General features: G+C 40.5%; 1 protein-coding gene across 4 annotated transcripts in view; it reads left to right on the forward strand.

The window, feature by feature from the left end:
- Positions 1–6,573: 6,573 nt before the first annotated feature.
- Positions 6,574–23,561, forward strand: part of LOC126278465 (very low-density lipoprotein receptor-like) — a 150,725-nt gene continuing 133,737 nt past the window's right edge. For all 4 annotated transcript variants that reach the window (XM_049978605.1, XM_049978607.1, XM_049978606.1 and 1 more), the window contains exon 1: positions 6,574–6,651. The gene's annotated coding sequence lies outside the window, so the exon portion shown is untranslated. The remainder of the gene's footprint in view (positions 6,652–23,561) is intronic.

Here is a 23,561-nt window from a genome sequence, read left to right on the forward strand (position 1 = left end):
CTGTTGGGAAAAGAAGTCAACGAATGTGTTGATATCGGAATGTACGAATAAGGACTGGAAGGTATGTGGGATCTGCAACGAACGGTATAAAAATTCCTCAGTTTTGCTTTCAACACCGCCCGCCTGATTCCGACATCAGCGATTTTATTTATATACTGTGACCCATTGTTAGGAGGCAGCGAGCACTGCAGCGTGCTGGGTTCATTGCTCCTGGCGCATTGCTGTCTGGGTGGCCGAGGCGACAGAACGCGGTGCAAGCAGTACAGCTGAGGCCAGCCCTGACTCTGTGGAGGTGCCGGCGTCAGCAGACACGTGCCAGCGGATCTTCCGCAGAGGTGGTTTTACAAGTCTGTGCTCAATAGCTTCTTTGCCTCAAAAGAGGCGCAACGCTTTGCAGGAACTAAGTTTAGTATTATCTTACAAGGTTATGTGGTGCAGTACACCCGTATCTATCACTAGTAGTAACTTCGAGAATTAAAAAAAAAAATGGTACAACACCTTTATCGGAATAACTCGACTTCGCTGCGCTTTAGATTCTTAAATGGTATTTTCCTTCTTGCTGAGTTCCGAATCACTCTTGTGAACAAATACGACATGGGTTTCATGGCTGACAACGTTTGTCTTGAAGAAAAGATAGTTATTTTACTATGTATTGCTTATATTTGTTATTGTTGCAGTTGACATGTGACGAACGGAAGTGAGATCGAGGAAAGATAACCGACTGTTGTTGGAGTGTGTGTGACAGATACACAACACAACTTCTGTTAGTAATCCAATGAAATCCGCGTTGGCAGCCACGTTTAAATTAGGAGACCGTAGAAAAGCGTCAGAATATCCAAGTCGATCTAATCCGTGCTTGTAAAATGACGGCTATTTAAGGTTTTCTTTTTTTTTTCAGAACAGTAAAAAGTGGCATGGAGCATCCTTAAAATCATTTTTGATCACATTTCTCGAGCTTTTTTTAGCTCTCCGAAACAGATGATTTCCGCAGGGACTTCGAGTCTTAGTTTCGACGTCATATCCGCAAATCAGTGTTTCATCACCTTTTACGACACGTTTCAGTAGTCCTCCATAGTTTTTGACTTTCCCCAGAACTTTTTTGGCTTTTCTCAGAAGTTCAGGAGGATTCCGATGACGTCATTTTCCAACAAGATGGAGCTCCACCACACTGGCACAACAATGTATGCCAGTTTCTGAATGAAACTATGCCTCAGTGCTTGATAGGGTGGTTGGCACCCTGAGACATTGCCGTGCATTCTTGGCCTCCAGGATCGCCAGACATAACTCCACGCGATTTTTTCTGGTAGGGTTATGTGAAGGAAAGTGAGTTCATCTCCCCTTTACCTCATGACATAGAAAAAGCGAAGAGCAGAATCGCAGCCGCCGTAACTTCTGTAAAAGCAGATACATTGAGTAAAGTTTATGACGAATTTAGCTATCGTCTACACGTTTTTCGTGCTGCTGGTGGCGGACACATAGAGAACTTGTAATAGCACGGGTAAAACTTAAAGATTATTTGAAAGTCTTGCAATCCATCCCATCTTTGTAGCATGTTTTTATCAATAAATATGGAATTTTGAAATCAGGTCATTGTTCTTGAGACGTGCTGTATTTTTACATAATGTAAATAATCGTCGATACTACCAAAATATATCTAACCTATCTAATAACAGGTTATTTAACCAATATGGTTAATACTCTACAGATGATTTTCAGGCTTGTTTACCTACACAATAACGAGAAATTCGCACGAATCAGACTGATAAAACGCTCGAAATTACAAAATTCCAGTTGAACACACCTGATATTTTACAAACCATATGTTATGTCGTAACTCGGTGTTCACGTATGCATACTCTCATCAGGTCTTTATTTCAAGAAGCTTTTGCTCACTAAGCACTTCTATTAGAGCTCATTATCGACTACTAGCTTAGAGTGAGCGCAAATGTTCTCCCACGTGCTTTTTTTTAACTTCCGTTTTAAACTTTTGTTTCACTTCATTTGGTGACGAAGTCGTTTGCTTCGATTTTAACAATACAAGCACAAGCTGTATGAGGTTTTACGTTAGGATTAGCTTCCTGTCGCTGTGTAAATGACACTGAACATTCTTTCTGTGACATTAGTTTACAGTAACAAATAATTTTATCGTCCTTACGTTTGTCTTATTTACTTCTCTGCATATTATATGACACAGTTTCGTAGACTTTCTCTTTTTCATTAACACAATACAAGAACAACAACAAACGATTTCATCTTAATAACGTCCAGGAAAACTTAGGAGTGAATTCATGAAAAGGAGAATAATATTTACATTACATACTTCTAACTTAATTAGGTTTGCAAAGAGAGTATGTTGTTAGTTAGTTAGTTACATGTTCCGCCGATCATTTGAACGATTCTTTTATCGAAGTGACGTGGAACGAGTCAGTCTACAGGATATGTATGCAAAATTAGTGTCAACATTTATAAACACATTATTTTTTTAGTTCTACTCAAACAACAACATTTAGAAACAAGTTTTTTTCAGGCTACCACTTTTTAAGTAAAACTTCGGCCATGCAGTAGAATCAGTTGTCCAGGAGGAAAGATTTTAGGTTGGATTTAAGATTTGCTTTTCTACCTGTCAGAGATATGTTACTGGGAAAATGATCAAAGATTTTTGTTGCTGCATACTGAGCTGCTTTCTGAGCCTCTTATAGTTTTAATAATGATTAATAAAGGCCATTTTTTCTCTATTGTTGTAGGTGTGGACCTCGCTGTTTTTCTTACATTGTGGTAGATTATTTATGACGAATTTCATTAGCGAATATATGTAATACGGACGGCGCTGTTAAAATGCCTGGCTCCTTGAAGACATAACTATATGGCGTCCGTCGGCGTACGCTAGATATTATTATTGGTGCTCGCTTTCGCGCAATCAATACTTTCTTTCTAAATGTTGAGTAACCCCAGTAAATTATTTCATAAGACATTAGTGACTGAAAACATGCAACTTATGTCAGAAGGCTGATTCGTTTTTTCCAACACTAGCGGTTATACAAATAGCGAAAGTAGCTGAACATAATGGATTTAGAAACTCAATAAAATGTGTCTTCCAGTTCAAGTTTTCATCAATATGTACAGCCAAAAATTTGAGACATTCTGCCCTTTTAACTGCTCTTGCTCATGTGCAACATCACTTTTTGAAAATAGTGTCTTTCTTTTAAATACATTCTCGTCTGGATTTAGATAAGCCGACTTTAAACTGAAATAACATTTTCGTTGTTGTAGCGTCGAGGCCCGTCGTCCAGTTTAGTGTTAGCTGATAGTTAGCCACCGGCGTCAGAAGAAATTTATCCTTGATTGGGCAAGTTTCTACAATTTCCATTTTTATGTAACAGATACAGTGAATTTGACAACTTTCCATACCCGAGAACTAAATTTCATAGGAAGAACACAAAATGTATAGGACGCTTAAAAAAGATAGTTTCAGCTCAGAGAGCTTGTTAGTTCAACTCAGCATTGCTTGAAGGTAGATTACTGTGATATCTAAAGGTAAGCATACTTTACAAGTGTATGGAAAGTACACCTTGTATTAACAGTATGAATACACAGGGTGACTTCGTGATGATGTTACAAACTTTCAGAAATGATAGAGAAGGATAAATGTATCCATCTGAGGTAGGAGACCTGGTCCGGAAACGACTGAGTCGCAAGTTATAAATGAAAATCGTTCTGATACTTCTAACAGTGGATCTCTTGAACTGACAGCTCTTTGCTTTCCGTATTTTGGAAGGAGATAGTATGCAACAAAACAAGTAAAAAATGTCCAGTTTGCATGGGCTCTGAAGTGCATGCCTTGACAGCTGTGAAATCCATCTCTTCTACGGAACAAGTGTTCATAGCTCTAAGGTATGCACTTTAGAGCCCATGTTTACTGAACAGTTTTTTCTTGTTTTGGTGCATACTATCTCCTTCCAAAATACGGAAAGCAAAGAGCTGTCAGTTCAAGAGTTCCACTGTCAGATGGATAAGAACGCTTTTCGCTTACAACTTTCCACTCAGTCGTTTCCGGACCAGGGTTCTTACCTCAAATTGATACATTTACCCTTGTCCACCATCCCGAAAAGTTAGTAACGTCATCACGGTATAGCATGTAAATGCCATCTGTTTGATTTAAGGATCTAAAATTACATCCCCATTTGGTTGAATCCAGAGTATCAAACGAATTAGAAAATAAAGCTAGAAAATACGCACAAATGGTACTTTTGTTCATATACAAATAACGACAGGCGTACCCTCAAAATTGAAAATCTGATATGAAAACAATATTACAGAACATGGGAAAATCTTGTTGGTTGTTAACAAAAATAACCAACGAAATGCCACTTATAAAGAGAAAACCTCATAATGGAGAAAGAGGAAATAAAGTTTAAAAACGCTATTCAACTTTGAGGCCATTTGTTTGCTTACAAAACTTCACAATTGATCATGTTAATGGATTTTTTCCATTGATTTCGTGCCTTCTATTTTTTTTAAATTCTGACTGGCAAAATTATAGTTTAATAAGATGTGTTTTAAAGACGACATTGTTTAGGTTGTTTGGTTAAAGTTTGACGCAGGCCAGCATTCGACGTCTCTTAATTGCCTAGGATTGAATCAAGGTGGTTCGTGTCTCCCAATTTTCACGTATTATTTCACATCCACGTCGACCGGACTGCTGATTTCGTAGTCCTCTGACTGTATATTGCGCTGCAGAGCACTTCATAGAGTTTGAAAATCTCCCAACTCTGGAAATCCTTCCGACTATGAAATTTTACTTTTTTCTTTCTTCTAGCGCAGAGAAAGGTGCTTTATGTTTTCGTTTGACTCATTTGGATCCATAGATGAAATACAGATCAACACACCTACAGTATATCAAGGTTGTATTCCTCAGTATTAGCACTGACAAGGGGTAAACTAGTGCTGTGATTAACTTGCGCCACGGCGGGGAGGCGGGGTGGGGGGGGGGGGGGGGGGGAGTGTCGTGCTGTTGGGCAACTGCACTAGAGCCACGTTTATTTTGAGGCACCGACATCCGCGGGCTGTCATTTTGGAACGGTTCCCTTCTGCAACTCGGGAAGGTCTATAAGGGGAAGCGACTGACATTGGACTGGAGACTACTTTGACGGTTTCCTGAAAATCTGCTCACCCGCTTCGACTGCAGAGCAGTGCTGAGATTACCGCCGCACCAACGTTAAGTCGCTGAAGAAGCAGATAACCAAACAAACCAAAGTTACACAGTGATCGCCAAAGCCGCAATACTGCTCCTCGCATTCGGCAATGCTACATCTACAGTTTAGTACAGCCACAGACAATCATATCTGCTCTGCCAAAAAAAGATCATTTTGTTGATAGGTGAGGTGACAGGCAGTTAGTTCATCATTGTAGGAGTATATGATAACAAATTCAGACCAAATGAAACACACATGTGACAGTAAAGTTCCCCAGATAGTGACAACAACACACACGGTGTACACTCCTCTGGCGACAACGCAGGCAAGTATTCTAGCATGCAAACAATCAGAAAAGTGCCGAATGGCATCCTGCGACAGATTGTCCCAAGCATCTTGCGTCTTTTGTCGCAATTCGGCAATGGTTCGTGCAGGCCCTGGGGAACGCTCCCGTTTCATCATGTCCCGTGCGTGTTCATCTGACGAGAGATGTGGTGTTCTTGCAGTTGTGTCGCATCATTAAGAGCGTTGCGTCAATCACATCATCCGCTTCTGGACGTTCATTACCCTGCTGAAAATCACATCACCTTCCTGTCGGGTATCCGAGTCTATGAAATGTTGCGGTACTGTGGTGCGGAGATTTCAGTGTGTACTGCACATTCGTATCTGCAAAAAAAAAAAAAAAAAAAAAAAAAAAAACATAATTATGTAACTTTATTTTTTCGAGGTGTAATTAAAACTTTACGATTATCCTTTTCACACATATATTTTGACTTAAGCGTGCCTTCAGCCTTCAACGTGATATTGAGTTACAATTACGGCTTACCAGTGAGGTATTTTTACAAGTTTTGCCAGCTGCTTTTTTTAACGACTTAACACGAACCAGTGAACCACCACCCCGGTTCTGTAAGCAATGGAACTCGCTTGTATAAAATGCCGTATCTCTCGAATTACATGCCGTACAATGATTTAATTGTGCAGGTACATCAGTGGTATATGTGGATAATGTCTGCAAAATGTGCTACGAATAGAGTTGGTAATAAAGAAGTAAAAAAAATAACAGCGTCATGCAGCAGTTTTATTGCGTGACGTACCATCCCCTGGAAAGCCTCGTAGAAACCGAAGTAAAATTTTACGATAACCACAAGTGAACTGTGTCAACAACGAATAAAAATGTGCGTTTTTATATACGTAAATGTTCTATCAATGATGAAATATTATTTTGGAACGAGAAAAATTTACACCTTTACGTGTTTTGAACATAAAAATATTAATAATAAATATATTTCTGTGTAACACAGAATAACAAAGACTATGAGTATATCATGTCAAGAAATTTGTATATAATTATGGGATAAAGACTTGGACGAATAAAATGAACACTCTGGTGTCAGTTCTCGAATCTATTAGACGCTTTTGTACGAGGTTGCTTCTGTACGCACGATTTTGACATCTATACGTAAGTTTTTTTTTCACAGTATATTTATAAAAAGTATTTGTCCCTTTAATCTTATTTCATACCTCTCCCTCCACGTGAATATAATTAAGTGGAAATAATTATTATCGTTAGAATTCAAGTTTTATCACTGGCCGTCTGCCATTCTTTTGTCGTAATGACGCACTGGCAGCCACTATGTGAAATATATTTAATCACATTAATTTTGAGCTTCATTAATAAAATGCCAGGAAAAAATACTTTAAATATTTTTCCTGTCTGGAAAAGAAAATATTTTTTTGCCGAAAATTTTTCATTACATACACACGACGAACTTAAAGATAATGAATAATAATATGAGACTCAGGCTTGCTTATGAGTAAATCGCTGACTTATAAAAATCTTGTTTTCACTGCCGTAAATACTATTCAAATCGTAATTAACAGTATAAAGGCCAGTGTTTAACAAAGAATTTACTTAATATTGAAAATAATAATGCAACTATGTCGTTGATTCTGACGTGTCTCTCTCTGCAACAATATTTATTTATCAGGCATTAACTACTACAGTTTTAAACAAACAAGCGTATTCTTGAGCTAACCGTGTGTGTTGACAACATAAGTAAACTGTTGCAACCTAACCTAGTACCTTTACACACAATTGTTTGCCTACGTAGCGACATTGATGATCGTTAGCGTATATTTTAGCTGCTACTATGACTGTGTGAAATTTACGTGACGTGACTATTTATGAATATTTTCAGCCACGATTTCAAATGTAACAAACTGATGCCTTTAATACAAAAAGGAAAAGAGAGAAACATCGAAAATATAACAAGCGAAAAACTTCTATCCTCATCATTTTTACAGGGTTTGAAATTATGTACGCCGGCTGATTCCTTGGTTATATTACAAACTTTTAGGGATTAAGGGAGAGGGTAAATGTGTCGATTTTAGGTGAGGGACTCCGGTCCGTAAACTAGCGAGTCGAAGGTTATAAGCGAAAATCGTTCTGATACCTCTGACTGCAGAGTAGACGTACCGGTACTGTTGTTGCTAAGGCTGCAGGGAAGGCAGCTTTCAGAGATGGTAGTGTGGACCAAAACGAGAAGAAAATGTCTAGTAAACATGGGCACTAAAATGCGTACCTTAAGAGCTATGAACATTGATCATATTCGATATTGCGAAATACATCTCTTCTACTGCAAGCTCTTTGATTTCGATATTTTTGGAGAAGGTAGAATGGACCAAAACATGAAAAAAATGTCTAGCAAATAAGGGCTCTAAAATGCATGGTATTAAGATTTATGATCCTTTATCCGGCAGAAGAGGTATGTTTCGCTGTAGCGAAGATGAACAAGTGCCCGTAGCTCTTAAGGAATTCATTTTAGAACAAATTTTTACTACACTTTTTTTCTTGATTTGATACATTCTATACCTCTGAAAGACGCCTACTCTAGAGTCTTAGTTATGACGATGCCAGTACATGTATTACACTGCCAGAAGTGTTAGAACGATTTTCGCTTACAACTTTCGACTCGATCGTTTCCGGATCAGGAACCTTTACCTCAAATTGATACATTTACTTTTGAAAGTTTGTAAAATCGTTACGGAATCACGCTTTAGATGATGATGTACTGCCCAATATCGACGTCTTGATATAAAAAGTGGACTGTAAAATGCAGTTACTGAGCCGGAAGAAACCGCGCACGCTGCACTATTGGAAACCGAATCTGCCCGGAGTTATGCAGCCGGTATTGTTCGCCGCCTGGGCTGGCTGGCTTCAGCGGAAGCTGATGCCAGCAGTCGGCCAACGGCTGACTCAGTCAGAGGCCTCGTGTGTCCGCCGGCTCTTGAACTGAGACGAAGCTGTCTTCGCCTCGTCCACATCTATGATAGCATCCGGGGCTTCTTACTTGACCCTGAATTTTTCCGTAATAGGTAGCGAGCAGAAGAGTTATCGTATAAGACCCACTCCACAACACTACACTTTAAACGATCTTCGGTGAGATATTATCAGGCTTGTTTGCTGATTCACTGGTGCTATTACTTATGGTAAAACTTGTCGTCACAGTTGCTCTGGAATCGTTGCAAACAGTTCGTAGTCCGTGCAACGGCATTTAATGTAATGTTGGTGCAGGGCATATTGCTTCAAACGAAAAAAAGAAATGGGAACGGTTGTGGGTGAAACAGTGAGTATCGAGGAGCCAGAAGTGTTCACCGGAATTCCGTTAACTAGAGCGGGAGGAGGTAATTTCGTATTCTTCATACTTAGACACTGTCAGTGCAGCGATAGCCGAGCCGGAACGAGGCCGACGAGAAAGACAGGCCGCGATGCATACGTCACGAAGCTAGGCCTAGGCTTTTTATCAAAATGACATTGATCATTCTCTTTATTCAATTAATTGGTTTAAATGCAATTTTTATATTTCTGTTCCTTTATAACACCATTTTAATCATCATACCAACTACTTCCTTTGCTCTCATTTTCTTCCTATCATTAATTTCCACTTAAAATCTGTTTTTATATGATTTTAATTAACTTTATTTGTTAATTTCGATGTTTTGTTTTACCGTCCTATTTTTGCGTCCATTTTACTGCATTCATTGTTTCTATTCTTCCTTTTGCTTGAATTTCGTTTTACTTATAATCCCTTCTTTCATTTAAATCTTTATCTGCATAATTCGGTCCATAGTACAGTAGAGATTTAGGTTATGTTTTAAACGTTTGTATGACGATTACTATCCAAAACATTGCATATCTTGTAACGAAAAATACTTTTTGCGACTCTTGCACAGTCAATATAAGCAAATGAAACGTCTTTTGTTTTTTAACCGATTGATCGGCATTTTCAAATACTGAAGTATTATAATAGATAAATATAATTAAATTCACATTCACAAAAATTCCGAATGGAAAAAGAATGATATAAAGAAAAAATGAGAACGAATGAAAACATTTATAGAATGTTAAAAAAATGGCTCTGAGCACTATGGGACTTAACTTCTGAGGTCATCAGTCCCCTAGAACTTAGAACTACTTAAACCTAACTAGAATGTTAAAAAAATGTGACAAAAGAATAGAAACAAAAAATTACATTTAAACCATTTAACTGAATAAAAATTAAATCAATGTCAGTTTGATAAATATTTAAAAAAAAATTAAAACACCTAAGGAGATTCGAACCCACGATCTGCATTTCTTGTTTTTACCATACCGGTTACACCACATAATCAGCCTATGAAATATTACTCTACATTTTTAACACTATTAAGCATATTTAAGAGTCCGATATTTTTTTCGTCGAATACCCGCAAACGAGGACCCGCCAGGGTGAGTGGCTGCAGGGTGTGATACCTCGAATCTTAACCTACGTCACCGTATAAATGGTTTCAAAGAGTAGACCCCACGCTGGGGACTTCTAATTGTTAGTTTCTTCTCCTTAAAAGACCTCATTTCATAGAAGATGTGGTGCCTTATGCAACCGATAATCATTCTGGCGTGATTTTATTTTTATTGTATCCGGTACAGTCATAATAAATTATTACTAGGGCTGTGGACTTCCGATCGTTGTAGGAATCATAAACGATAATACTCCACAACAGCGGGTTGTAGTAGAAGATGCAATTCACATTTGTACATAAATACTCAGTTACGAGTTAACACGTGTAGGAATATTGTTTGTCTGTTGAGCAAAGCGAGCGAACCTTCGTGACGTAGGTTCACGCCCCTACCTGTTCTTCTCACAAATTAAACCCTGACGTCATTTTACAGGTTAGAAGCAAGAAAAGCGAGTCAAACAAATATACAGTACGGTGAGCTTTGATCAAAGCTAGGATGTCGCTCTAACTTCGATCCAAGATCACTGACCAAATGTATCTTTGATAAAAGCTTTCCTAGTACACTCTCAACGATTCACGTAAGTGATCTGATCGAAGATTTTGTCAAAGAAATTTGAGAGTGCAATATGGGCCTAAGGCACACCAAAAAATGACAGAAGTGCAGTATACATACCGAGGGTGTTCCAGGCAGAATAGTCAATATTCAGGGATGCATACCATATGAGCTACGAGGACTATTTCATCTTCACTACTGTGAAATACATTTCTGCATCTACATCTACACAGATACTCCACAAGCTACCGTACGGTGTGTAGCGGAGGGTATCCTGTGCTGTCTATATGCCTTCGCATGAGCCCTAATTTCTCGAATATTATCTTCGTCGTCCTTACGCCCAATATATGTTGGTGGCAGGATAATCGTTTGGCAGACAGCTTTTCTCAATAGCGTTTCTAGAAAAGAACGTCGTTTTCCCTCCAAGGATTCCCATTTGAGTTACCGAAGCATCTCTGTAGCACTTATGTGTTGTACGAACCTACCATTGGTTTTTTAACATATTTTCCATTTTCTTTGACACTTCTTTTCCCTCTACACGACAAACAGCTTCTAACTTATTCACAGATTTTTTTCATTTGTCTTTCGCTAGTAGCACTTCTGATTGCTCCAAAGCAGTTATGGCAGCTTAAATAAATCTGAAATTTAATTTTATATACGATGGCTTACCTGAAAATTCAGCGTTAGACTTAAGACATCGGGCTGTTCCAATTGAAGCAGTTTCACTGCTATCGAATGAATCAATGATGCTTTTCACAATGTTGAAATTCTGACAGTAATAGATATAGGCATCAGTCCAGGAACCCCGTCTTGTCAAAATAGGAGATTGTGGTAATGAAATGTCTGGAGCTAACAACTTAAAACGGTGCAAGGCGTAAAGAGGTTTTCAAAAATATCTTTTCGCCACACCTAATAAATTTGTTAACACCACTGAATTTCCTACGAATCTCTTCTGCAACTCTCTTGGAAGGTATTAGCTAAACAAGCCACTTGCACCAATTCACTGTAAGGGCGTTTATAAATTAATTATACAAAAGTAACCTTTCATTGCAAAAAAGGTAAGTATATCTTTTGTAATGCGGCAAATGTCCCACCTGTAATCAATTTCCTCCCAAATCCTATGAAGCAAGTCTTGATATATGGTGGTGACTGCTTGTCCATCGTGGTTAAATAAGGTGATAGTGGTGGCCGGGATACTGTTCCATACCCCGTACAATCAAGTCGACACGTTCCTACGGACATACGTGACAACTTCACGATGATAATGTGGATGAGCGCCATCTTGCTGGAAAATAAATTTTGTCCGATATTCTTTTGTAATTGGAGCATTAGATAATGTTCAAGCAAGTCAAGGTGCTATATACCAGTTACGGTTGACTCGGCACAAAAGAAAGGACCGTAAACCTTGTTACAGCTCCCAGCGCAAAAAAAATAAATAAATAAATAAATAAATAAATAAAAATAAATAAATAAACCGTTTATTCATGTCCCGTACAAGTTCGATTACACGATGTGGTTTCTGCTCAGTCCATATCCGAACATTATGCCGGTTCACTATGTGGCTGGTTCATTTCAATGAGACCAATTTTGTAAATAAATTGTTGAACACACAACTCAGCACTTTTTTCTTTGTCAGTTTCTCTTAGTTTGAAACAGTACCGATTTGCAGGGTTTAAATGACAGACTTTTCGTAATACTTTCCACACTAGGCATATTCAATTCTATGCTGCACGTCTCGTTGATTTACGCGGACTAATTTATTCAATTGCTGCGGTAGAGACTGCAGTTCGAGCCAGGCCCGGCGTCCTGTGTGATAAACAGCCAGTTTCGCTGAAACAATCGTACCAATTAAGAGCAATTTGTCTTTGTAATGGCGGCTTGCGATATTTAGTTCCGAATTGTCCCAGAACTGTAGTAGGGGATTTTGAGTAATGAAACCATAAACAACACTATACTCTTTGCAGCGTTGCGCGACTCCATGATGACTGTTGCATTCGCGCATGCCACCTAGCGGAAACTTCGGGAATTAACGCATTAGGCGGGAGTAAAACTTGAAAATGTAATGCATTCAGTACTGTATCGAACATTTCTGTAACTTATTTACTCTTTTCGCAATTAAAGATTACTTTTGTATAACTGCCGCGCGGGATTAGCCGAGCGGTGTAGGGCGCTGCAGTCATGGACTGTGCGGCTGGTCCCGGCGGAGGTTCGAGTCCTCCCTCGGGCATGGGTTTGTGTGTTTGTCCTTAGAATAATTTAGGTTAAGTAGTGTGTAAGCTTAGGGACTGATGACCGTAGCAGTTAAGTCCCATAAGATCTCACACACATTTTTTGTATAACTAATTTATAAACACTGTATAATATTTTCAACGAATCGGCATCATGTAAGGTGCAGCATCCATTATGAAGAACAGAGCATTGTCATGCTTAACGTTTTCCGGCCAATGGCACCCATAGGTTTGCCGAACAATTTACTAGTGATGAACGAATTTACTTTTTCTAAAAATTCACAGTTTATTAGAAAGTCTTCGCCTGGACTATCATCTTCCAAAGTTCCCAGAATGACATTTGACGTTTATTTTCCCACATAGTATATGGTTCCACCAGTTAACACCCACATTTTTTTTGTTTGCCACCCATTGTCTGATTTGTTGCATTCCTTTTTCGCACCTTCGGCTGACGTAGGCCTTTCTTAATGGGGAAGAATTAGATATTTTTCGAAGAATTCACTAGATTTTGTATGGTTCAGTTTACTTAAGGGAATGTCACCAAAAAAACTAAAACTGTACAAAGTCTTTCACAGAACGATGAATAAGATTGACAAAAAATCCCTTAGAAGCATTTGCTGTAGTGTTTTTCTATTTTCATTCCGTAGTATTCCATGTTTTTCGTTTTTCTGTTGTCACATGCTGGTGAACATTACGTGACCTCCGCTGTTACTCTTACCTCACACTGTGTACAATATGGTATTGTATCATCAATCGAAAACACTTTCTCGCCTTATTAGGACACAAGCTGCTGTAATCGTACTTGAATACTTTGCTTCGCCTTAGGCGTTTTATTCTGAACTATACTGCGCACACCTCCGACTTCAGCAAGACTGAATATGACTATGAGACATTTCTGCGCAGTCCAGGATCCAGATTGGCTTAAGCAGCTACCTGATCATAAGGTAGGAATAGGCTACACAAATTCACTACTGCGTAAGATGAAAACCAAATTGTGAATCCAGACGAAACAGGGGAGAAAGATGGAATTTGATTTTTCCCAGGAAACAAAATGAGAGGCACAATTCTGATAAATGTAACGCGGAAGAAAGAAACTGCATGAGTAAAGGTGTTTACATCTCGAAAGAGTGAAAATGTAACGAATATGATCACTTTATTACTAAAATATGCTCTGCCAGAGAGAATTGGTCACATATCTACATGTAATTATCACTCAATAAATGACTTAACAAATTACAGTAATTCATTTAGTTTTCTCTTAACAATCATTTCTTATGTATATTTAACGAACATGCAAAGCTTCCCGAAAAATATAAGCCTTATCATTAAAATTTCAGTCCTAATCAACAGTCTTCTGATTTGTTTTGATGTGACTTCCGTAGGGTTACCATATTTTAATGTTCAATGACAGAGGGAATTCAGATAACGTGATTTAGGTCACAGATTTTTCATTTCTGTGGACATTTCTTAGGACATCATTAGTACAGGTAATTTTGTCATAGTATTGAACACCTGTTGCATTTTTATTGTTGTGCAATACAGTCAACGACAGCTTTACTTTTTTTAACAGTGAGCGTATTCCTCTCATCCGTTCACTGAATATTTGGCAGAGAAAAAAAAGTTTAGTAATAAACTTTAAACTTGCAGTAATTGTTAACTCTTGGCATTCTAATTCCTATAACGATATACTGTGTAACTTGTAATACACTAGTCGGTTAAGAGTCCAGAAGATCTAGATCAACTGAAAATGTTATTGTGAACCTTTTCTTGTTTACCGCGTCTTCACAAAAGCGAATAGAAAACAATGAGTGAAGAGACGCGCAAACAAATCATAGAGAGATACATTTACAAATCAACTGCTGAAAATGTGATAAATTTCCTGGATGGCTGTTGCCAGAGCCAGGATTCAAAATAAACCGAAGTCGTAAATAAAGAACATATGTTTACTGCATCCTATCTGTAAAAAATTGTAAAAATTATTGGCGGGTTGGGGAAGGGTGTCAAAAACGGATGGCCCCCGGTAAAGACTTGTATTATAGTAAAACTAATCCTGCTACAGATTCTTCCTCTGAGCCATCTCGGATACAACGTAGCACCTTGCATCATCAATAATTTATCGGATATATTCCGAACTCTGTTTTCACCTAGTTTTTGCTCTCTACTGCTCCTTCTAGTTCCACATAAGTTACCCCCTGATATTTTAACACATGACCTGTTTTCTTGCCTCTTCTTCTGATCAAAGTTGCACTGCGGAGGAGAAAGACTGTATTCTCATATTACAAGTTATCAATCCGTGCACTTCCAACTTAGTCTTCAATCCTTACTGCTGTCCCTTGGTTCATGCACACACTGTACCCTGAGGTAAACTGTCAGTTATAACAAACAAGCAACACTAAGTGGTATAGCGACAGAAGTTAATGTGGGACGTGAAGTGAATGTTAATGGGCTACGGCAGCAGACGACCGACGCTAGATCCGTTGGTAGCAGCACGACACCGCCTGCCGCCCCCCTCCTATTGGTTGGATGGCAGACGACTAGAAAATCGCGCCCTGGCCAGATGAGTCCCTGTCTCAAGCTGGTAGTGTTTGAGTGTGGCACAGCCATGGGAGAGGTTGTCAACAAGCCACTGCACACGCTGGAGGTGGCTCTGTAATCGTCTGGATTGTATTTATTGGGATGGACTGGGTCCTCTGGCCGAACTGAGCCGATCACTGACTGGAAATGGTTATGTTCGGCTACTTGAAGACTTTTAGAAGAAACTAATGGACTTGATGATCCCAAATAACGATGGAATTTTTATGTATGACAGTGCGCTATGTCACCGGGCCGCAATTGTTGACGATCAGTTTGAAGATCATTCTGGATAATTCGAGGGAATGATTTGCCCACCCAGATCGTCCGACACGAATCCCATCGAACATTTATAGGACATAATCGAGAAATCTGTTCGTGTACAAAATCCTACACCGGCAATACATTCGCAGTTGGGACGTCTATAGAGGTAACACGGCTCAATGTTTCTGCAGGGCACTTCCAACGACTTGTTCAGTCCGTGGCACGTAGAGTTGGTGCACAACGGCGGGGAAAAGGAGGTTTCACACGATGTCACCTCAGTGTATATTATACGTCTTTCCCTAAAGCATATGCCTATTTATATGATCAACTTTGACTTCTTTCACCATTAAAGCTGTTTCGATTTCTCTTAAGCTTTGCTTATGTTATCAAGCCCAAATTCGGAACTGCCGCTTTGGTGCATTTACCTTCCTCAAGCCAAACTCATCTTCGGCTGACAATTTCCTTTTGCATTCTTCTGTTATTCTTGTCAGCTTGTTGGATGCATAAACACAAAGTAGAATACAGTTATTTGATTAACTGGAGAATCCTCAGGCATTTCTAGAAACTATTGTGACTGCACTAAACAGTAGATGCACCATTGATGACCCGAGGAGAAATTCTGAGGCTTTTGCAATCGATTGTTTTTTGTCACACTGTTCGTCGGATATTAAGAAGTTTCGTCGGCCCGGCGGCGTTTGCGTGCTGTCGTGCAGTCGAGGTCTCCAGGGCTGGCACCGTCTCGATCACTGAAGGGTGCAACACAGCGTAATTGTGAGATCTGCAGCCTGGTTGGCACTGTCGCAGAATAACTTGTCGAATCGGTGAGAGGAGAACCGACTTGGTTCAGTCTTACGCTCTTAAAAGGCTAGGAGATGTCAGAATTCCTAAATAAAGGCTGGTAGCGCAGGTTGGGCTGCTAAGCTGTGGTGAAAGCAACCAGCCTGTGGAAAGGAAAATATTGAAAACAAACCCACCGGCAGCCAGGCCAGCGACCTGCTGTGATGCACAACGCGTCTCTCGTAACGTCTGCCAGTGCAGTTTGTTTAGCATCTCATCAAAGCTCTCTTGCTAGCTACACGACCTCGTGACGAAACGCGCCGCACTTCTTTGGATCTTTTCTGTCTCCTCTACCAGTCCTACCTTATAGGGATCCCAGACACACTATGTGATCAAAAGTATCCGGACTCCCCAAAGACATACTGATTTCATATTAGGTCCATTGTGCTGCCACCTACTGCCAGGTACCCCATATCAGCGACCTCAGTAGTCATTAGACATCGTGAGAGAACAGAATGAGAAGCTCCGCGGAACTCACGGACTTCGAACGTGGTCAGGTGATAGGGTGTTACTTGTATCATTCGTCTGTACGCGAAATTTCCACACTACTAAAGATCCCTAGGTCCACTGTTTCCGCTGTGATAGTGAAGTGGAAACGTGAAGGGACACATACAGCATGAAAGCGTACAGGCCGACCTCGTCTGTTGACTGACAGAGACCGCCGACAGTTGAAAAGGGTCGTAATGTGTGAAAGGCAGACATGTATCCAGACCATCATACAGGAATTCAAAACTGCATCAGGATCCACTGCAAGTACTATGGCAGTGAGTTGGGAGGTGAGAAAACTTGGATTTCATGGTCGAGTGGCTGCTCACAAGCCACACATCACGCCGGTAAATGCCAAATGACGCCTCGCTCGGTGTAAGGACCGTAAACATTGGACGACTGAAAGGTGAAAAAACGTTGTGTGGAGTGGAGAATTATGATACACAATGTGGCGATCCGATGGCAGGGTATGGGTCTGGCGGATGCCCGGTGAACGTCATCTGCCAGCGTGTGTAGTGCCGACAGTAAGATTCGGAGGCGGTGGTGTTATGGTGCGTTCATGTTTTTCATGGAGGGGGCTTGCACACCTTGTTGTTTTGCGTGGTACTATCACAGCAAAGACCTACATTGATGTTTTAAGCATCTTCTTGCTTCCTGCTGTTGAAGAGCAATTTGGGCATGGCGATTACTTCTTTCAACGCGATCGAGCACCTGTTCATAATGCACGGAGTGGCGGAGTGGTTACACGACAGTAACATCCCTGTAATGGACTGGCCTGCACAGAGTCCTGATCTGAATCCTATAGGACACCTTTGAGATGCTTTAGAACGCTGACTTCGTGCCCGGACTCCCAGACCGACATCGTCATCTCTCCTCAGTGCAGCACTTCGTGAAGAATGGGCTGCTATTCCGCCAGAAACCTTCCGGCACCTGATTGAACGTATGCCTGCGAGAGTGGAAGCTGCGGGCCAACACCATATTGAATTCCAGCAGTACCGATGGAGGACGCAACGAACTTGTAAGTCATTTTCAGCCAGGTGTCCGGATCCTTTTGAGCACATAGTGCAGATGAATAATACTCTATAATCGGGCGAACAAGCGCCTTATAAGCCACTTCTTTCGTGGATGAGTAACATTTCTATAAGATTCTTTCTATGAATCTGAGTCGCGTGTCTGCTTTTCCCACTGTCTGTTTTATATAGTCATTCCATTTAAGGTCGCTCTGGATAGTTACGCCTAGATTTATTACGGCAGACGCTGTCTCCAGCTGTTTGTCATCAGTAGTGTAGCTGCACAGTAATGGATTTCTTTTCCTATCTACGCGCAATATGCTTAATTTATTTACGTTCAGGGTCAACTGCCAGAGCCTGCACCATTCATCAGTTCTTTGCAGGTCGTTCTGCAAATTCTTACTATCTTCTTGGGTTGCCACTTTGGTATGGACAACTGCATCATCTGCGAATAGCATTAAAGAGCATCCGACGCTTTATATACGGTATATAGTAAACAGCAACGGTCCTCTCACACTTCGCTGTGGTACTCCCGATACTACCTTTACATCTGTCACCGTTCCTTTAAGAACGACGTGTTGAATCCAATCGCACGTCTGCTCCGATACTCCATAAGCTCGTATTTTTTTCATTAAACGGCAATGCGGGACGGTGTCAATTGCCTTACTGAAACCAAGGAACACGGCATGAACCTGAGCGCCGTTGTCCACTGCGCTGTGGATCTCATGGAGGCACAGAGAGAGCTGAGTTTCGCAGAATCTCTGTTTGCTGAAACCATGTTGATTTTTATAGAGGAGATGTTCATTTTCCAAATACGTCATAATTCTTGAACATAAAATATGTTCCATAATTCTACAACAGATAGACGTCAACGATATAGGTCTATAATTGTGTGGATCTGTCTTACAGCCTTTCTTAAAAACGGGAATGACCTGCGCCTTTTTCCAGTCGTTAGGTACCTTTCCTTGCTCAAGCGATCTACGATATATTACTGCTAGAAGGAGAGCAAGTTCTTTCGAATAATCTTTATAGAATCTTATAGGTATCTCATCTGCTTCTGGAGCCTTTCCACTACCAAGCGATTGCAGCTGATTTTCAGCTGCACGATCGGTTATCTCAATATCTGCCATTTCGATGTTCGTACGACGATTGAAAGGAGGGATTGTGTTACGATCTTCTGCGGTGAAACATCTTCGGAAGACCGAATCCAGTATTTTGGTCTTTTCTCTGTTATCTTCCGTTTCGGTGCCCGTGTGGTCGCTGAGAGAATGAATAGATGATTTTGACCCACTTACTGGGCTTCTTTGGGCTTTTACTCAGGTCGGTTGACAACGTCTTACTTTCAAAATCATTGAACGCTTCTCTCATTGCTCACCTTACGGTCATTTTCGCCTCGTTCAGTTTTTGTTCGTCGGTTAGGTTTATACTACTCCTGAATCTAAGATGAAATGCTCTTTGTTTATGTTGCGCTTTTCTAACACTGCTCTTAAACCATGGTGGATCTTTCCCATCCCTTAAAACCTTATTCGGAACGTACTTGTGTAGGGCATATTGAACGATGCATTTAAATTTTTTACTTTTATTCTCCACATTTTTGTCCTCATCACCGAATATTTGATGCTGACTGCTGAGATATTCTGAAATTTGTATCCTGTGACCCTTGCTGAGCAAGCTTCTGTAAAGTTTGGAAGGTAGGAGACGAGGTACTGGCAGAACTAAAGCTGTGAGGACGGGGCGTGAGTCGTGCTTGGGTAGCTCAGATGGTGGTCCGCAGCTTTTGGTCGTGCGGCAGCGTTCTCGTTTCCCACGCCCGCGTTCCCGGGTTCGATTCCCGGCGGGGTCAGGGATTTTTAGCCGGCACGGTAGCTCAACGTGTTCGGTCAGAGGGTTAGCTGCCCTCTGTAATAAAAAAAAAAAACTGAGTGAATGGATCAGTAACGAACTTCAATGGGCGTCAGGTGACGTCCGCCACGAACAATAACGAACAAAATGAGGTTACAAAAAAAAAAAAAAAAAAAAAAAAAAAATGGTAGAGCACTTGCCCGCGAAAGGCAAAGTCCCGAGTTCGAGTCTTAGTCTGACACACAGTTTTAATCTGCCAGGAAGTTTCATATCAACGCACACTCCGCTGCAGAGTGAAAATCTCATTCTGGAAACAGCCCCGAGGCTGTGGCTAAGCCATGTCTCAGCAATATCCTTTCTTTGCAAAAAAAAAAGTACAAATGTGTGTGAAATCTTATGGGACTTAACTGCTAAGGTCAACAGTCCCTAAGCTTTCACACTACTTAACCTAAATTATCCTAAGGACAAAGACGCACACCCATGCCCGAAGGAGGACTCGAACCTCCGCCGGGACCAGCCGCAAAGTCCATGACTGCAGCTCTTTAGACCGCTCGGCTAATCCGGCGCGGCCATCCTTTCTTTCAGGAGTGCTAGTTCTGCAAGCTTCGCAGGAGAGCTTCTGTAAACGTTAGAACGTAGGAGACGAGGTACAGGTAGAAGTAAAGCTGTGAGGACGGGGCGTGACTCGTGCTTCTGTAGCTCAGATGGTAGAACATTTGCCTGCGAGTTCGAGTAACGGTCCTGTATACAGTTTTAATCTGCCAGGAAGTTTCATATCAGCACACACTCCTGTGCAGAGTGAAAATCTCATTCTGGAAATTATAGTTGTACATAATATAACTTTGATTTTATCCATACTGGATGAGAGGTCGTGGTTGTGAATGTCAACCACTTGTTTATAGTGTAAAACACTAAGATTGACGCGTTTCGGAAGTCAAGCTTCCATCATCAGAGTAATAAAAAGTAAAAGAACCTGTTAAAACTCGCTAAAATGGAACTTGCACCAGGCACAATAAAATTGATAATAAAATTAAAACATCGTGGCTACTTCCCCTGTTGCAGCCGTGTCTTCCAAGGTGCATCCCCACATAGTCGTCAAAATATAAAAAAGTCTAAAATGTACACAATTGATGTTTTCTCATATAGCTAGTTCTGAAAATGTGAGAAGACTGCATCATCTACGAATAATAATAAACGTGGAAAATCGGGTTGGAAAGAATGAGCTATTAATGGAACGAGCGTGTACAAGGCCAATTTTAATACTTGTCGTTACATTACTGGAGTGCCAGTGGAGTTAAAAAAACTCTGATGTTTGCTGGTGACATTGTAATTATGTTAGAGGGAGCAAAGAACTTGCAAGAGCAGTTGCATGGAATGGATAGTATCTTGAAAAAGAGGTTATAAGATGGGCATCAATAAAACTAAAACAAAGGTAACGGAATGTAGTCCAGCTAAATCAGGTTTCATTGAAGGAACTGGATTGTGAAGTACGACATAAAAGGAGTAATAGATGAATTTTGCTATTTTGACAACAAAACAATTAACTGTGGCCGAAGTAGAGAGAATATAGAATGCAGACTGGCTGTAGTACGAATAGCATTTCTGAAAAACAGGAATTTGTTAACATTTAATAAAAATTTTAATCTTAGGAAGTATTTTCTGAAGGTATTTTTGTGGAATGTAGCCTCGTGTACGGAAGAGAAACTTGGAAGATAAGCGGTTCAGACAAGAAGATAGCAGTGAAATGTGGTGCTACGGAAGAATACTGCAGATTAGATAGGTAGATAGAATATCTAATGGGAAGGTACAGAATCGGATTGGGGAGAAAGAAATTTATCACATAACTTGACGAAAAGAACGGATGAATTGACAGGACACAGCCTGGGACATGAAAAAATCGTCTGTTTGGTACTTAAGGGAAATAGGTGAGGTAAAAGTTGCAGAGATAGAAAAGGGATAAACGCAGTAAGCAGATTCAAATGGATGTGGGTTGCAGTAGTTAATTGAAGATGGAGAGGCTCACCCAGGATACAGTAGTGTGGAGAGCTCCGTCAAACCTATGTTTGGTCTGAAGATTACAAAAACATTTTTTCTATACCAGTAAACATTAACAAAACAACTGAAGTCATGAAAATACATTATTAAATTAGTAAGAAGTTTGGTAAGGAAACAATTTATTATAGATGGCAACAAAGTTGGAAAGCTTGGTTCCTCCTTCTCCATTTAGAGGAGTGATTCTCAGTGGCACATGTGTTATTTTTGGTAGTATCCAACATTATCTCCTCATTTGTTCTCATATTTTTTGTTTCTGTTCCAGATTATTACTTTTCATTGCCAGTGTAACGTTATTAGTACTATAAAAATAAGCTTCTGCGAAGAATTTGTAGTTCCCTTTTGCAACTTACTCGCCACTTTACTGCGTAAACCCAGCATGTAAACTACTTACAAAAAAATATTGACTAAATATCTGTCAAAGTTTGCTGACAGCTAGAAGTGTCCCCATTACACTTGGGAGCAGGTTCGGGAAATGTTTAATCGAGTATGGTGTCCTCTGGTTCTGAGACGTGGACAATCAAGACAGAAAGAACAAAAATATTTAAAAAGTTTTGAAATATGGTCAAGGAGAAGAACAGAGACAGTGAAATGGATCGATAGAATGAGAAGTGAGGAAGTGCTGAACAGAGTAGGACAAGAGAGGATCTTCTTAAGAATGACACGTAAGAGGAAACTGTCTTGGATGGGACACATATTACGTAGGAACTGTCTACTACAGAGGATCATAGAGGGAAAAGTAGAAAGAATAAGAGAGAGAGGAAGAAGAAGGTTTGGAATGCCAGCAGTTGTGAAGAGAGGAAGAAGCTACAATAAAATGAAGGAGGGTGCTCAGGAAGGAGAGATGTGGATGACGTCCAGTTAATACCTGACCGGACAGATTCACTGAAAGAAGAAGAAGAAGAAGAAGAAGAAGCTGCCAATGGTTTGAGATGCAAATAAGTTTTGAACATCTCTAGTAACTTGGGCATTTCACGTCTCCAAAGTCATCCAAACAGTTACAATAAAAATCGAAATTTGGACTCTTTCTGTCGCCACGCCACTCACAGGTTTGGTTGGTGCTGACGCCACATTACTTAAGGGGCAGACGTTCACGGCGTATACAGGGTACGGGGCAGGAGCCAGAGACGGGCGGGCACTTTCTGCTGTGTTGGTCGCCTCGTTGTTCACCTGATCTCTAGCAGCATCTATGCATACTGTAAGAGATCCTTGTTTCTGTCTCTCATGGTCAGTTACGCCACAGCAGAATCCGATATGCAGCTTCATACCTACACATCGCCAGCTCTGTCTCATGTTGTCAGTTGAGCATTCTCATCGCCATACCGGGTGTTTGGTCTTCTCCATACTATTTTTCGTCATAATGGTTGTGCTCCTATAAGTAGAACATTTTCTTAGAAATCGACATTTGTACACACGCGCAACTTGTAAAAGCATTAAACACTGTCGTCGCCCAGAATTACGCAACACACCTTCTTTATCCTTCCGATAGGCCTTAACGACACACATGAGCTACAATAGTCCAGCAGCTACGTATAAATTTCTGAATACGCTGCATTCGTGTTCTTTTCGGCAGCGCCCCTCTCCGATGGAAATGAGATTTCCCGGCCTGTGCCGACTGTCTCTTCTTAGGAGTCATGCTTGACCTCACAGCAGATTTACTACTGCCCAGCATTGACATCCTAAAGACGTCTGCCTTCCTCATGTGGGCACCGAACGTTCCTTCGCTCTCCTGTATGTGCCTCCTCCACTT

This window comes from Schistocerca gregaria, chromosome 6 (assembly GCF_023897955.1).
Source record: "Schistocerca gregaria isolate iqSchGreg1 chromosome 6, iqSchGreg1.2, whole genome shotgun sequence".
Lineage (NCBI taxonomy): Eukaryota > Metazoa > Arthropoda > Insecta > Orthoptera > Acrididae > Schistocerca > Schistocerca gregaria.